We start from the raw sequence: 17,445 nt of genomic DNA, 5'->3' as shown, positions 1-17,445 counted from the left end.
GCAGCTCTTTTGACAAGACACAGGATTCTGGCTCAACACACTAATACATCTTTTTAGTACTGTCATAACTACTCTGGGGTGTCTTCAGCTGAAGACCCAGATGACTACTGAAGGAAGTCCAAGGCACATTGAGACTTCCACATTACACAGTCGCCAGGATGTCCTTGCAGCAGGAAAGAAATAGAGCTCCTTTTTGAAGGTTGAAATGAGCGACACTGGGAAGGTCTAAGACATAGTGGAATTATAATACAGCAAAATAAGGGAATAAAGACCCAAGGGAAGTAAAAGCCGAGGTCTTAAATTGACTGTTGTCAGAACTAAATAAAGATTTTGAGATCAGATATTGAACCACAAAGGTAAATGATGCTTTGTTTCAGGCCAGTTTCCCTGCTCACATATTGATTACAGATCCTGAGAAAACTGCATGGGAAGAACCACCTTCTAAACAAACATATCACATGTATCACAGCAGGTTGGCCATGCTGCATAGCAGTAGCACATTACAATTTCATTTAGGAGAGGTCAGTTCAAATCCCAAGGGTGTTATTCCACTCTTCAAGATTCTCTCCCGAGATCTGGCCCATTTGTCAAGTGCCAGCACAGAACTACCATAGTGTAGGGGAACCGCTTGTCAATGCATCTGAGCTTAGATCTGGGCCCCACCGCTTTCCCCTCCCAGCATCAGGATAGAAGTAGAGGTGTGACAAAGTGGAGTTGTTATAGGATCTTCTCTCAGTGGAGATCACAGAGCAGCCTGGAAGCAGCTCTGAGCATCATTGTGGCCAGGGCTGGCCTTGAGAATGAGGAAGCTGGTGACCAGCATCCTGATATTCTTTTTTCTCTGGCACAGGAGAGAATCCTTCCTTCTCTCTTTTTCTGTACTGCTCCCTTGACTTAGTAGGATTAGTCAGGAGCATGTTACTACAGCATTGTCTTAATATAGGCCGGGGAGAGGGATGGTCATGCTGGAAGACTAATATTGCCAATGCAGGCTAAAGCAGAAGGAGTGCTCTTATGCTTGATGCACGGTCCATGCACAGAATATTGTGAATTAGGTATGCTGCTTGCTTTTAGCCTTGAATCCTTGCGCGACCCTTGCACTTTTGGCAGTGTGGATATCATGGAGTAATCCACAATTGTAGGGGGTTAAATGGGGGAGGGAGGAATGTGGCCCACCTTAAAGCTGTGAGTATATTCTTCCAGTCCCATGTCTGTAGTCCCTTTTAATCCTAAATTGCCAGCCCTGCAGCTCCCATTGTGTAGGGAAATGCATCCAAATAAAGCCATGGAATAATGCTGCATGGTTGGGAAGTCCCCCTGATTAGAGGTTACCCTTACCCCACCCCCAGATGTGAATTGTGGTGCAATGAAGTTTGAGAACCACTAGTTAGTATCTTATTCGGAATGTCTTTTCCCAGGTAATATTTCTTCTTTTTCCTTTTATTTTCCTGGCAGGGAGAGCGATTGAGCATTGAGTGCTGACTGCTATAAGCCAGGCATGTTCCTTTCCTGTATATGAGGCTCTGATGATTTCATCAATTACAACAAAAGACAGTTTTAATTTTTCCCTCTGCTGCCAAGTGCTTCAGTAATTTCTTCTTGTAGTAGTACCTCTAATTTACTCCTCCCTTTTATTTCCTGCTGCGGCATAGCCGTTTGACATGTTTTAAGGTGGTTGCTTAATTATCTCCCCCATTTGTCTATGGAGGAAGGCATTTTAATTCTTTTTTTCTTAAATGGCTGATACCTCACTATTTCTACTTTACTACCTGCTGGGGAAAGAAGAGAGCCTTAATAATGGTTTTGAAGACAACTACTTTATAAGTGGTTTTATAGGTTTTTTTCATATAACTCCAATTCGCCCCTTTTCTATAGAGCTGAAATTGTGTAGCTGTTTAGTTTTAAGTGGATGCTCTTTTGCCTGATGATTACTGCACATCTTATGGATGGGGAAAGGCTCTTTTTAAAATCCAAGGAACTTGCATGGAACAGTGAGAGATGAATTGCTGGAGGGCAGCGATACTGTGCCAGCAGCGGCCGAACTATATGCAGGTCTCGTTGGACCTACAAGAGAGGCAGGGCAGGATACTGAGAGGGGAGCTTGGAGAGCCTAGTTCTGATACTTACTTGCTGGATGAGCGTGGTCAATTTATTTATGCACTCCATGCCTCAGTGTCTCTAGCCGTACACAATTGAGATACTAGTTCCCTATGTAACAGTTGTGTTGTGAGGCTTAGCCCTCTGCAAAGGACCATCATAATGCTCATGACCCACTCATATGATAGTCTGAGGCCCGTAAGTGCAACCCAAGTTCTGTGCTGGCCCTCTGCACAGGGTGGATTTCCCCCTTAGAGCACAGAAGCATTTCCACTGCACAAGGGCGAGTGGCTACAGAGCAAGTGTGAGAGAACCTCCCAGTATGGCAATGCCGGGCTCCATTCCAGCTCAGTGTAACCTATCAGAGTGAGCACCTAGGAGCACTGGCCACTGAGCCCATGGTTGCATAGCTCAAGTGGCTACAAAACCCAGCCTACAGGCTGGAATAGCGACAGCAGAGGGACAGCACAGTCCTTGGTCTGAGGCTATTGGGCTTCCTCCCAACTCTCCCCAAACATGTCCAGCTTAATGGCCTAGTGTTTTGGAAGTGCTTTGATATCCTCAGATAGAAGCACAATAGAAACAACATTGATTCTATTATGGATTAGCGCCACAGTGCAAAGGGTTACACGATCCCAGGCAGTGCGGCCTGGCTTTCATCCAAGCACCCCTTGCAAGTCAAAATAGGGTGGAAGCATCCCTGCCTGGGAAAGGAAAGGGGCTAGCAGGAGTCCCTCATCCTAGCAGGTACGAGTGAAGCCACCCTTCATGCTGGGAGCCTAAAGAGGCCCGGGGGAGAACAACGATACCTTGGCAGTCACTGCATCGCAGGAGCAGTGTTGTGATGCACCCCTAAGGGTGCATCTACACAGCAAAAGCGATGCAGGGGCTAGTCACCATCACTGGAGGTGTGAAAGTATGTAGGCTCCTAACTTCCATTGATTTCAATTGAAACGGAGCTGGGTTCAAGTGGCTTGACCAAAGTCATACAGTTCAGGTGTTTTTATTAAATTATCCAAGACTTCACTAATCTCCTTTTGCCTTCCTCCTCTTTGCCACATCCCACCCCTCTCTCTTCCTAGCCTAAACACATACTTCTACCTTTCCATCTGACCAGACCTTTTTTCACCCCTGAGCTCAACAGGCCCCCACACCTTTAGTAATATTCCAAGGAAGTGGCAGGGGTGAAGAGAAAGCAGTTTCAAGTTTGGCATTTTCTTTGCTTGGCTCTGGCTGCCTATTTTATTCAACTCATGTATGCTCGGGGGTTTTCCTGAGTCAGAGGTATCCCATAATGCATTTCCCCCTTCAGCCATCATCTCTACGGGACTCATGTAATAAGTGTGAAAAATGTATAAATCAATGAGGTGAAGAGCACTCAAATTCCCACCCCGACCCCCGAATTTGGCCAGTCAAAATAACTTTAAAGCTATTTATTGTGAGTCTGTAATGCCTGACTAACAGTTAACTCTGCTTTTTAAAATCAGTGTGAGCAATGAGCTTCTATAGATCACTAAGGACAACTTCACTGCACTGCTAATTTAATGGGCTCTCTGAGTCAAGTTCAGTAACGGCCCAAAGATAATAAAAGTGTAAACCTTTATCCAATCTACTTGAAAGATTACTCCACTCCATTGTAACTGGATTCTTAAATTAGTCAGGCACTAACAAAAATATGATTTACATGTCTAGGATAAATTTACATCCATCTATAATATATTTTATTAGAAATGCAGTCTCAGTTATAGGCTGCAGTAAACCAACGGCAAACAAAATCAATAACTCCCTTACGTTAAACAAAAGATCACATTCTATTTTGGGGAGTCCAATCCTTCATTCCTTTCTCAATCCTAAATAAGTCAAAACTCTCATTAACATATTAGTACTCATATTGTAAGATAGATACCAATGCTATTAGAATTTAAATTCTGGTTGTCCTAATAGCACTGCTCCATTCAATGATTGGTTAGTAAGGACTAATTTTTAAACTTTGACATTTTAATAAAATTATATGCCAAACCTCTTAGGACTAACCAAATTCAATCTCTCTAGGTTACAAAATCTTTGGAGTAGAGGCCAGGGGTGAAATCTTGGCCCCACTGAAGTCAAAGGCAAAAACTCTCATTGACTTCAATGGGCATTTCACTCCACGTCTTTATACTTCTGTACAGCACCTAACAGTGAGAACTTGATCCTGATAGGGAGTCGGAATGCTAGTATAATATATCTTAAACTGTCCCGCTTTATTGTGAGGGTGATTTATAAACAGTCTATAAAAGGTTAATAAATGATTAATAGATGTTATAACAGACATGAATAGTGTGTAGGGTGATCAGACAGCAAATGTGAAAAATCGGGACTGGGAGCATGGGGGGTAATACGAGCCTATGTAAGAAAAAGACCCAAAAATCAGGACTGTCCCTATAAAATCGGGACATCTGGTAACTCTAGTAGTGTGTGTTATAGATGTGTTTAAAATACATCTGCAGAAGGTGCTGAAGATGGTTATAAGCAACCGACTGACCTCTTAGACAATATAACAATGGACTTATCATTTATTAAAATGTCAATTCATCATTTATATATAAATTATTTCTAAATATACCCTTAATAGAAAGTGTGACCTATTAAATAATAGTTATAAGAAGGTCTCTCCTAAGAAAAGATGCACCCTAAGTTCAGATCCTGTACACTAATGCTGTAGTAAGAGCCAAATACAACTTACTGTTGTACATCTGTACAAAAATCACAAATCTCTGCCATTATATAGCCTGCATTTGCTAGGCTAGGCAAGACTATAATGCTAGGCATCGTATAAAGCTGGAAAATTACCATGAAGATTAAGTATCTACTGACCTTTGCTTAAATTAATAATTTCAATATCCTCTTTCCATATTTGTTGGACGTCATTGTCTTTATGACCTCCTTTTCATAAGATGTCACAGTTTTGGAAAGACTAATTCACTGGTGCTGCAATATTATCTTAATCAGGAATTCAGTCCTGTAAACACATTGATACACATAAATAATTTCAGTCTCCATGAGCTGTGCCACAGAATTGTCCAAAGGGAGTACTTGCATGAGTAAAGTATCCAGGATTTGGCTCTAAGGCAGTATTTCAGGTATATTACAACTTATGAGGATGGACACAGTTATTATATCTGATTATCCTCAAGCCATCTTATATAAAATGGGTCATGAAGACATGGTGACCTCTCTGCAGTTAAGAAAGAAAAAGGATGTTACTATCTATGCATGAATGCAAAAATACTACAGTTCTTGGGGCAAAGGTGGTATGGGAGACACCCTTTCAGACTAGAATCATAGAATCATAGAATCTCAGGGTTGGAAGGGACCTCAGGAGGTCATCTAGTCCAACCCCCTGGTCAAAGCAGGACCAAACCCAACTAAATCATCCCAGCCAGGGCTTTGTCAAGCCTGACCTTAAAAACCTCTAAGGAAGGAGATTCCACCACCTCCCTAGGTAACCCATTCCAGTTCTTCACCACCCTACTAGTGGCAAACAAGAATATAAGAACATAAGAATGGCCATACTGGGTCAGACCAAAGGTCCATCTAGCCCATTATCCTGTCTTCTGACAGTAGCCAATGCCAGGTGCCCCAGAGGGAATGAACAGAATGGGTAATCATCAAGTGACCCATCCCCTGTTGCCCATTCCCAGCTTCTGGCAAACAGAGGCTAGGGACACCATCCCTGCCCATCCTGGCTAATAGCTATTGATGGACCTATCCTCCATGAATTTATCTAGTTCTTTTTCTACAGAAGATGAAGGTTTATTTTATTGTCAGGTAACGTTAAAATTACCTAGCAACTCAACAGAAGTAATCCAATGTTCGATAGACACCTATTCACGGAGATTAAGCCAATTGTGCAATATGGAATTATCTAGTCATCCGTAACAAAAGGTAGAATAAGGCCCAGAGATGAAAAAAGCAAATAATAAGGAATGACTGGCAAATAGGGAGAGTTTAAAGAGAAATTAAAAGAGTAATATGTAGAGAAATTAATACGTATTATGAATGAACAAGGTGAGAAACCATGGAGCTCAAGCAAATTAATAGAGTGGAGCATTTGGCCCATTGAGAAGTATTATATGTTCTCACAGGAATGTTGCATAGTACCACTGTGAAACTGTACAGCATTTTTTACCATTGCTTCATGGAGGTCTGTGGTACTTATACAGCCCTCATCACCATCATATCTAAGCACCTCACAATCTTTAATGTAATTATGCTCACAACACCCCTGTGAGACTGGGAATGCTATTAGCCCCATTTTATAGATGGGGAAATGGGGCACAGAGAGATGAGAGCCCAGGTTCATAAAAGTATGTAGGCTCCTAACTTCCATTGATTTCAATTGAAACGGAGCTGGGTTCAAGTGGCCTGACCAAAGTCAGACAGGGAGTCTGTGGTAAAGCAAGGAATTAAACACAGAACTCCCAAGCCAGAGGCTAACACCTTAACCACCCACCCATCCACCTTTCTGACAAGTCAGCAAAGCATGACAAAGACTGATGCTGCCACATACTACAATTATAATTTAATTAAAACTATTTGAAAATAATTCAGCTCAGGGTGACTTTATAAACTATATATTCTAGAGCAGGGGTTCTCGCAACAAATTTTTTGGTGGACTCAGAGTGCAGCCACCAACTCTTGCTGGTGGCTACACTTACACTTTTTCCTAAAATTATTTATTTTTCCTAAAGTTAATAAAGTAATATGCACATATATTCATCAGATCATTGTAATTTATTTATGTAAGGTTTTCGGATTTGGTTTTTTTTTGCAGACTCAGTAATAAAAATCTGCACAGTTCTTTCTATTCTTTACTGGACCTAACAGACTAGAAAAATAAATCAGGTGCTTTGCACGTTCTTATCTTTTTTATTACTGTTTCTTTTGCTTTGTTGGTAAAAGTGGGTGTCTGTATAACAATTCTGAAGTAAATTTAAAAATGCTTTTACATAACAGAAGTCCAAATAATAATGAAAAACATATCTGGGTGGCTTGGGTCTGGGGAGGAGAAGGGAGGCACGGCTGCAGTTGGCCCAGGGCTCCTCCGGGCAGATGGTGGGGGTCAGGTCTCAGGGCTTCGGCCAACCCGGACTCCTCCGATGTGTGTGTGGGGGTGCTCAGGGCTTCTCTTGGCAGGAGGCTTGTTGCTCCAGGTGCAGGGGGTCTCGGGCTCCAGCTGCCGGGGCAGGAGCGCAGAAGAGGTGCAGTTGGGGGCTAGCCACACCAAAGAGGGGCTCCACCCGCTGCCCACAAGCCCACCTCTCACCTCCTCACCCCCCGCCCGCCTCCAGGGTCCCTCCTCACTCCCCTGCCCACCACGAGAACTCCTGTCACTGGCGGCTCACCACTCTCCTCCTCACTCCCCCGCTTGCAGCCAGACCCACCCTGCCCGCCTCGTCCCCCTTCTGCTGGCTCACCGCTCGCCTCCTCACTCTGCCAGGGCCCCCTGCCACTCACCTCCTCACCCCCCACGTCCGCTCACCGCTCGCCTCCTTACTCCTCCGCCAGGGACCCCTGCCACTCGCCTCCTCACCCCCCACGTCCACTCACCTCCTTATTCCTCCGCCAGGGCCCCCTGCCACTTGCCTCCTCACCCCCCACATCTGCTCACCGCTCGCCTCCTTATTCCTCCGCCAGGGACCCCTGCCACTCGCCTCCTCACCCCCCACGTCCGCTCACCTCCTTACTCCTCCGCCAGGGCCCCCTGCCACTCGCCTCCTCACCCCCCACGTCTGCTCACCGCTCGCCTCCTTATTCCTCCGCCAGGGACCCCTGCCACTCGCCTCCTCACCCCCCACGTCCGCTCACCGCTCGCCTCCTTACTCCTCCGCCAGGGACCCCTGCCACTCGCCTCCTCACCCCCCACGTCCGCTCACCGCTCGCCTCCTTACTCCTCCGCCAGGGACCCCTGCCACTCGCCTCCTCACCCCCCACGTCCGCTCACCGCTCGCCTCCTTACTCCTCCGCCAGGGACCCCTGCCACTCGCCTCCTCACCCCCCCCTTCCGCTCTCCGCTCGCCTCCTTTCTCCTCCGCCAGGGACCCCTGCCACTCCCCTCCTCACCCCCCAAGTCCGCTCACCTCCTTACTCCTCCGCCAGGGACCCCTGCCACTTGCCTCCCCACCCCCCAAGTCCACCCACCGCTCACCTCCTCGCCCTGCTGCTGGCTCGCCGCTTGCCTCCTTACTCCTCTGCCAGGGCCCCCTGCCACTCGCCTCCTCACCCCCCCCCGCTCACCTCCTGCCCCCCACCCCCTCACCTCTTCACTCGCAGCCAGACCCCCCTGCTCACCTCCTCAACCTCGCCTCAGCTGGCTCCTTAAGTGTTGTGTGTCCCACCTGTCTCCCCAGGGGGCAGCGCATGCAGGAGCAACAGGGAGGAAGGGGAAGGGCTGATGCCGCACAGGAAGGGCTGATGCCGTGGCCGCAGGGAAACCACCTGGTGTCCACATGCGGCCACGGTGGCCGCATTTGAGAAACGACATTCTAGAGCATGGGTGAGAATTTTTCCAGTGTTGCACAAGGGCAATTGGGCATCCAAATCCCCCTAGTTCTATTATGAGAATCTCAACTTGTATATTTTAAGTGCTCGTAACTGTGACACCATCACTGGGCATTCCTGATACAGCTTAGAATGACTGTCTCACTAGCGTGAGGATAACACTAGTGATGTTAACCTGGACATTCTATGGCAGCTTGAGCTGGTTGAAATGTTTCAAGTTTCAAAATCACAACAAAAATGTTCATCAACATTTTTAATTTGGATAACTCCCCCCCTCTCCAAAAAACAGGAAAACTTTCAAGAATTTAACCTCCATTTTTTAAACCAGCTCTTGTCTCAGTTCATACACTATGAAAAGTGTAACCCTCGCCTCCAAGTTCCGTCTTTCATTCTCCAGCTGTGGGGAAAGAAGGAATGAGGAAGCACATTACGTAATAGTCCTTTGAGCCATCCCTGTTAGGCCACAAACGTCAGATTCTAGGCAGAGTTTTCTTTACTGGAATGAAGGTTACCACAGACCAACGGCTTTGTGAGGACAGGAAGAACGAATAGGGTTTCCCAAGGAAATAAGGATGGATAGGAAGTGGCTCCAACAATAGCCCACCCCATCAAAGATACTTGCTCTGAGGACTAGAGTGCATGGAAATGTAAAACCTAAAGGGCCCAATTGTGTTTCCATGGAAGTCTATGACAAAACTCCCATTGACTGCACTAACTCTAGTCCCAAGTTAAGGAGGAAAGAATGGTACAATAAAAAGGGGGTAAATCTTTCAAGTTTCTAGAAAGCTGAAACAAAAACTTAGATTAAAAAAAAATGTTTAATCCATTGGTTCAATATGCTCCCAGACTTTTTGTAGCAATATAATCCCCACTGTGTTACTGACGACAAACATGCATTCAAGAGGCACTTGTATAACAGAGGGAAGTAATCTAAGGCAGTATCACAAAAAAATTCAACTGAAAAACAATTCCTCAGCCTGATTTATCACATAAAAATCACTGCAGCAAAATGCAGGGAGAGAGAAAGCGAGAAATGCTTTGCCGCCCGTGTGTCTCTACATATTAAAGCTATATATTTTTTTATTTTATGTGTGAGGAGGACTGCAGGCCTTCTCCCATAAGACACAGCTATTTCAAAGCAGGTAGCAAAAATAGCACTTTTATGAGCACTTCCGCTGAAAATTTCATTTCCTGGCTGTCTTTAAATGAAAAAGAATGCTGCTGCATTGACTAGATTTATAAAACAGTATGAAAGGATAATCTTCCAAATGACCGTGGGCACAAATCAGCTGACCAACAGTTGGTCTAATTTCTAGGGTGTTATGAAGGAGACAGTTCATAGCAAATCTAGTTTGACTTTTTTTTTTTAAAATTTATTTTAGCAATTGGCTCACTCACAGTTTTTGGCTCTAGAGCTGCACCTGAATTTTCCCAACATTCAAGGGTCATCAGATCTGATGTTTTGGTTTGTTCAGCGATTTGTGAGGATGGAGACCAGACACGACGTTCGCAACATATGGAAACTGACCAAAATTGTTGTTCCAAGGAATTATTTCAATATACACCCCCATAGAGATACTCTTCTTCTGAAAGAAGTGTCTACGATTTCAGTAAATTTCCAAGCATAGACAAGCCGTAAGATTCCAAAACAGCAAAGCACTTCAACATAAAAACTTAATTTTACCCACATAAGCAGTTCCACTGAATTCTCCCCATTCTCCTTCTCTCACACAAGGAAAGAGACAAAATGTGAATAAATAAATAAAAGGAAGGCATTTTATACAGCTGGTTGAAAAAAATCATGATTTTCCATGAACATTATCAAAACAAACTGAACATTTTTGTTTTGTTAGACTTTCAGTGTACATTTTCACGTTTACAAGGAAAACCAATAATGGAAAAATTCTAAACTGAAAAAAGGAAAGGAGGAAAAAAAATGATTTTGGGAGCGGCGTTTGTTTTTGAAAACAAATTTCAGTTTCAGTTTTTTGATGGAAAACAAAATATTATGATGAAAACAAATTCTTGAGAATTTTTTTAAAATCAAAAAGCCATTTTTGACCAAAAATAATTTAAAACAAAATATTTTTGACCAGCTCTAATATTTTTCCTACTTGGATTTATTATCTAGGCTGTGGATATTTTTTTAAATTGACAATTCAAAAATACAGGAGTTCAGTCAACACAGGCATTCCGTAAGTGTCCAGTCATCCTATGACAATATGAAAAACTACCAACATGGCAATCAAAAATGAAGATAATACTACAGGGTGGAAACTATGGAAAAATCCAATATTAGACAGATGACTCAATCACCTGGCCTTCTGAGACCCACTATTTTTTCCAGATGACACCTATTCTTCAGCTGTGTTTGTGTCCGATCTCAGGGAACAAACCCAAGAGTTTAGGTGGTATTGTATGTGCACTGAGGTCAAGATAGGTTGGGCGTGTGTGTGTGTGTGAGAGTGTGTGTGTGTCTATATACCGCCCCCCCCACACACGCAGTCTGTTTTTAAGGGTACAACTGAGATTAGTTATTCTTACTGTGACATATCAATCTTTTATCCCAATTACCATAAGCATAAGTGGTAGAAGTAACAGAGGGTATACAACAGAAGCCAGATTTGTATTCGAAGTAAGCCCCCTTTATACTGCTTTGCCAATGTAAAAGGGTATTTAAGTGGATGAAAAGGTACATACACTTTAAGGACCCTTTACACTGCCAGAGTGGTGTAAAAGGTCTCACGAGGAATGAGAATAAAGCCCCAGAAATGGCGACATCATGAGCATCAGTACCACACACAGACTGAAGCAATTCTACCACCCTTTTGTAACTGGTTATCTTAATGTGCAAACCAATGTACTGACTAGATTTTTTTAAAGATTATGAAGTCACAGGAAACAAGAGCCATTACTGCCAGGGACACCTCCACCCATTGTGGCAGAGACAGAGTTAATCACCTGACGAGGGAACAAACAGTGTGGCAAAAAAAAACCCTGACTGAGCATCTGAAGACCTCATGGAATGGGGTAATGGATCCTGCAAAGGCACAGTCAGATCCCCCAGATCTGCTGGCTGACGAAGAGTAGGTGTATGCCAGGCCGTCCTGGCCCCACGGGTGGGAAGGTTGTCAGTGGCATTGACCTCTATCTTTCAGAACCACCACATCACTTCCAAACTTACTGATCAAAGAGCTATGGGGTAACATGGCTTCAGTGAGACAGCAGTATCTCATTAGCTGAAGTGTAAATCAGTTTCCGTTACTTTGCTTGGCGATAGCAGCTCTACACAAAAAACTGTTCTCCAGCTCCACCCTCTCTGTGCTTAGTTATGCCCTGCTGAAATTTGGGAAGCCCCAACTTGGCAGTTTTCATACATGGGACATTCACAACTAGAAGGAAGGCAGTTCCAACTTCACTCCTTGAGGCATGCAGACTGGACATTTTTGGCCAGTATTTGTGCTTCTATCATTCTTTCCATGCCTAAAAGAGAAGGGGATGATCAGCAAGGCCTACAATATTTTTTGTGTGTGCTAATTCTGGCTAGAGATGAGACAAATGAAGAATCTCTTGTTTGAGGTGAACTGCAAAGTAAAAATGGAAATTGCATCCAGCTCAGATTTATGTTCTGACTGCTCCCATTAACCAGGCTGTGGGGGGCCATTAGCACAGAAATACCTTTTCACTAACCTTTAAAAAAAATCTTCCCTTTGTGAGAAGTCCCTTGGTGTGGAATCACTTGATGTACTTTACTCAAGATGGTCCAGAATGCATCATTCAGCAACACCATGAATATCATGGGTTAGCAATGAATATATCTGGTATAGGTCGGTTCATACTTAGGGATAAGTTTTTGATCCAAGGAGAATGTCAGAAGATTTTACAAAAGGGAAAGCAAATCTTTGAGGAGTCCATTAGAATTCATCTCTCTTCTGAGGGTACATCTACACAGGGACGGCCATGGCTGGTCCGGCTCAGCTGACTTGGGCTTGTGGGGCTCTGGCTGCAGGGCTAAAAATTGTTGTATAGACATTCGGACTTTGGCTGGAGCCCGAGATCTGGGGCCCTCTTCCGTTGCAGGCTCCCAGAGCTCAGGCTCCAGCCTGAGGTCAAATGCCTACATGGCAATTTTTTCAGTCCGGAGCCTGAGTCCCATGAGACCAAGTCAGCTGACCTGGGCCAGCCGAGGATTTTTTTATCCCTGTGTAGACGTACCTTGAATGACTTCCAGATTGGTTGCGGGGGAAGGGGAGTTGAGCATAGTACATTGGTTTCACTCTGATTTAATTTTGCTATTTACCTGCAAGGAAATTCAGCAGCACCAAAGATCAACTCTGTGCAACTAGTTAGGACCATATCCTGCTCTAGCGAAACAGAGAGCCAGGGATCCCATAAGGTCAAATATGTTTTAGTACAAGTGAACATTTGGATCAGACGAGCTGCATGACTGTCTTCATCTTTTGCTACATCTTTCAGCAGCTCGCATCAGCTTGGGAAAAAAAAAATCTCCTGCAAAATCCTCTCGATTCTACGCAGAGCACTATATATCGAGTTGTCAAGAAGACACAGTTTCCACTCCGCTTGCAAAACCTTTCCTGAAGGCAGAAATCAAAGGCTTTGCACAAAGAAGAAGGCTCTTTAAATTGCAAAGTTTGAAGGCTGTCTAACCTTCTAAGCTTTGATGGTACTGCTGCTTGTTCCAGTCCCTTCCCAAAGCCTCCCGTCATCAGTGATTACTCTTCACCAGAGCAAAGAACACCACAGCACATATAGTACGCATCAGAGTCACTCAAATTAGATACCTCTCTGTAATCTGTGATCGGATGGAGACATTTCCATTTAAAATGTGTGCAGGAAAGTTGTTTTTATAACACAAAGCTCTTTAGAGTCTGTCCATCAGCATGTTTGCACACAATAGTTTAAGTTCTGCCCTCAAGCGTACATACGGAGCCCCACAGAAGTCAGTGGGGTTGTACGTGTGATACTGGGGGCATATTGTTTTCTCATGGTACAAACACATCTCTGTCTTGATGTTTGTAGCAAACTAGCACATTGGAACTAGCTTTCCAATTTCTTTTCACAACAGTCAAAATGTTGCAAGATTCAGTATATTTCCACAGGCCTCGTTCCTACAAACAATTACACACATGAACAGACCCTTGGAAACAATGGAGCAACTCACAGGTGTAACGTTACTCATGGGAGAGTCTTCAGAATCAGGGGCCTATATTCAATAATTATGTGTTTGTTTTGTATAAGGCAGGAAAATATGACTATAAATATCACACATTTCAAAACAAAGAGGAGAATGAACATTAGTTTAAACGAAGCGTGTTAAAAATGGTATGTTACTGAATAGCATGAAAAATAGACAAGTGATTAAAGCAGAGTGCAGAGAGACCCCATTCAAGATCAGGGCCCCATTATGCTAAGTTTTATGCATGTATATAGAAAGAGGGAGTCTTGCCCAATAGAGATTACAATCTAAATAGGCAAGACAGGACCACCACAGCAGCTCATTCCTCTCCTTTAGCCCTTCCTTGTCTTTGCTGCTCCCAGCCCTTTTGCCAGAGCTGTCGTCTCAGGAGGGGGATCCCAAAGCCCATTCTCCCCCTAGGCCTCAACACCAGGACTCCTAAGATCCCAGTCTCCTCCCACCAACTGAGCTGTTTTATTCCAGCCCCCTCATTCTCCCATCTGAGTCCAATCATTACCCGAGGCCACCTGATCCCCAGCTGAATAAGATCAGCTGGGAGGGTGGATGCTCCTCACAGGCAAGGCTGAGCCTGACTCCCCTGAGAGGGCCAGCTCGTGGCAAGTGCTTTGTTACTCATGACCTGATAGCATGAGTACAGCCTACAGGGCAGTGTTTCAGTAATGACCCTGTGGCCAGCATAAGTCATGAGACATGGAGGTTAGGGACAGTTTTCTTAGACCCCCCCCCACACACACACACACTGCCAACTGCAACGCTTACGCGCACCCAGTACCTCTTCAGTGTTTCCTGCATGGTGCAGGACATGCCACATCTCTTCCCCATTTTTCAAGTTGTCCCAAGGTCTCTTACTGCCTTTGCTAAGTCCTGCTGGGCTCTGAGTGGCTGCTGAGCCAGGGGGCAGCTGTGACATTGTGTGTCCAGGGAGGCAGCCGGATGTGAAGGGCTCAACTCCCCCACCTCCATGCCCCTCTGGGTGACTGGGCTGGGGAATGTGGAGCGTGACGACGGGGAGCTGCTACTGGGGGGGCCCAGGCTTCTGCCTCAGGGGAAATGCCGATGCTGGAGCCCTGCTAACTGGAAGAGAGATTTGCCATGGTGCTGGCAAGAGCAGGGCCCCTGGACCCCTGATCCCCACAACCAAAATCCCCACCCCTGGACCACCTCATCCCTACCCACAGAATCATTGTTTAGTTTCATTATAAGAAGTTCCAGGATTTTTGGATTCTTGTATTTATTTATTTTTTCAAATAAAACTGTGTGTTCAACAAAAAATGTGTCTCCCACATTATGTGGTGCATCAGATGGGGAGGGCTCTGAGTTACTAGGGAGAATTCTTTTCCAGGTGTCTGGCTGGTGGGTCTTGCCCACATGTTTAGGGTCTATCTGATCACCCTAACTGGAGTTAGGAAGGAATTTCCCCCCAAGTCAGATTGGCAGAGACCCTGCTTTTTTTCCCGCCTTCCGCTGCATCATAGGGCACGGGTCACTTTCTGTTTTGAACTAGAATCAATGGTGGATTCTCTATAACTTAAAGTCTTTAAATCACGATATGAGCACTTCAGTTACTCAGACAGAGGTTAGGGGTCTATTACAGGAGTGTATGGGTGAGGTTCTGTGGTCTGCAATGTGCAGAAGGTCAGAGTAGATGGCCATGATGGTCCCTTCTGGCCATAAAGTCTGAGTCCCTCAGTTCAAGGTGTGTTGTCCCTCATTTTGGGGGTCACAGTCCCTCATTTCAGAGTCCAGAGGTTGAGACGTATGAGCACACCTGAGTAGCCAACAGTCTTGGCTTGCAACAGGAGTCATTGGAAATCCTAAAAATAGCTGCTGTACACCATTTGCATTCACTATAATACATGTAAGGCTGTGGCCGATGCACAAACCCTATCTCCAGCCTCATTCACTTTGCCTCCCTCCTCACAGAGCTCATTTCAAACCCAGTAGACCATTGTGCATAGAAGCTCCTGAGCAAATAATCCCTAGTACGTTGGCTCCCTGCATTTCTGTTAGCAGCCTTCAATAGCTTGCAAGACCAAGGCCCATGAGCTGTACAGTCAGATCCTCATCTCACCACAAACTGAATACCAGCGCTGTGAGAGCAAACTTGGCTTTAAACCCACCTTTGTACTGCCCTGCTCCCGTTGCAGCCTCTGTGCACCGTCTGTCCCCCGAAGTGCTGGACTACAGCATCCTGGGGGCTACTCTAATTTACACTGGTGGCAACCAGCCCCAGAGGTCTAGCATTAGCAAGCAATATAGAAAACCTGAGACACATTAAGTATTCCCTATCTCTTTCTTAAATAAAAATTGATCAGTACCATCAAGATTTGCATACACAAGAGTGAACACTCCTCTTTATTTCCCATATGCTTTGAGTATGTATATAATATAACATCTAATATAGAATATCAGGGTTGGAAGGGACCTCAGGAAGTCATCTAGTCCAAACCAAAGCAGGACCAATCCCCAATTAAATCCCCAAATTCCTAAATGAATGCTCAACCTTGGGTTTAGCAGGCCAATGCTCAAACCCCTGAGCTATCCCTCCCCCCCAATAATAAATAATCATGGCAGTTCCTGTCATATAATATTTGGAGATATATGCTGCACTGCATGGCAAAACATAATGATATCTGATACAACACAATAAAAAGGAACGATCAAGAGACTTGCCTTGAATATTTTAGACACAGACATTGATTTGATAAGTGAGTGAGAATTATTTTAATCAAGTCTTCTTTAGCCTTTAATGTACATAGCTTTTCTAATTAGGGATTGAAATGTTGATTTAACATTTCTGTCATTACAGATTAGATGTTGCATGTTACCTCTTTATTTAAATGTCCACAATCTGAACGTATAAAGGAATTTGGAAAAAAGTCAGCCCAGGGGGAAAGTCCTTACAATGAGCCATTCACCTTCAGGTCAGGTTTTATAATAACTGCTAAGATAAGTGAGCTGAGCGGAGAAAAATAAGATTAAGAAAATGGAAGTCTGAATAACCATCGGAATTATTTAAAAAACTGTCAAATATCATCATAAGCAGGATGATATTTAAAATATCAAAACTGTGTGTGTCTAACACTTTCATATTCAGTCTTAAGCTCATCTAAACCTGAGAGCATTGTAGAGCTGATATTGTAGAGCAGAATCATAGAATCCCAGCTGGAAAGGAATGTGACAGGGCTGGTGGAGCAGGGAGGGCCTGGGTCCCCCCCACCCGGCCGCCACCCACCCAAGGGTGGCAGCCCACTCCCCTAATAGGCCCTTCTGTTGGGTCATGCAGCCCCACAGAAGGGGCAGTGATACTGACGTGGGCCACTAGGCCACGCAGCCCCGAGAGAGGGCAACCTTACTGACTCTGGCCATTGGGCCATGCAGCTCTGAGTACAGCCCTACTGACTCTTCCCACTAGGCCTCGATGAGCCAGGCAGTCACACTGCCTCTAACCACTATGTGATGCACCCCAGCCGAACTGGGAAGCCATGTTGACTCGGGCCATATGGGCTGTCACCATGACTCTGGCCTTTCGGCTACACAACCTTGAGAGAGCGAGAGCGGCCATATTGATTTTACCATTAGTCCAC

The 17,445-nt window shown here is 44.8% G+C and overlaps 1 protein-coding gene across 2 annotated transcripts in view; it reads right to left on the bottom strand.

The window, feature by feature from the left end:
* PLPPR1 (phospholipid phosphatase related 1) overlaps positions 1-17,445 on the bottom strand; it is a 195,752-nt gene that overhangs the window by 98,098 nt on the left and 80,209 nt on the right. The window contains exon 1 of one of the 2 annotated variants that reach the window (XM_045022158.1): positions 4,954-5,089. The exons of the other annotated variant lie outside the window; for it this stretch is intronic. The gene's annotated coding sequence lies outside the window, so the exon portion shown is untranslated. Of the gene's footprint in view, positions 1-4,953; positions 5,090-17,445 lie in introns of those variants that run through there. 2 annotated transcript variants of the gene reach the window in all.

This window comes from Mauremys mutica, chromosome 6 (genome assembly GCF_020497125.1).
Source record: "Mauremys mutica isolate MM-2020 ecotype Southern chromosome 6, ASM2049712v1, whole genome shotgun sequence".
Lineage (NCBI taxonomy): Eukaryota > Metazoa > Chordata > Testudines > Geoemydidae > Mauremys > Mauremys mutica.
This window is presented reverse-complemented; position numbering and strand designations above follow the sequence as displayed.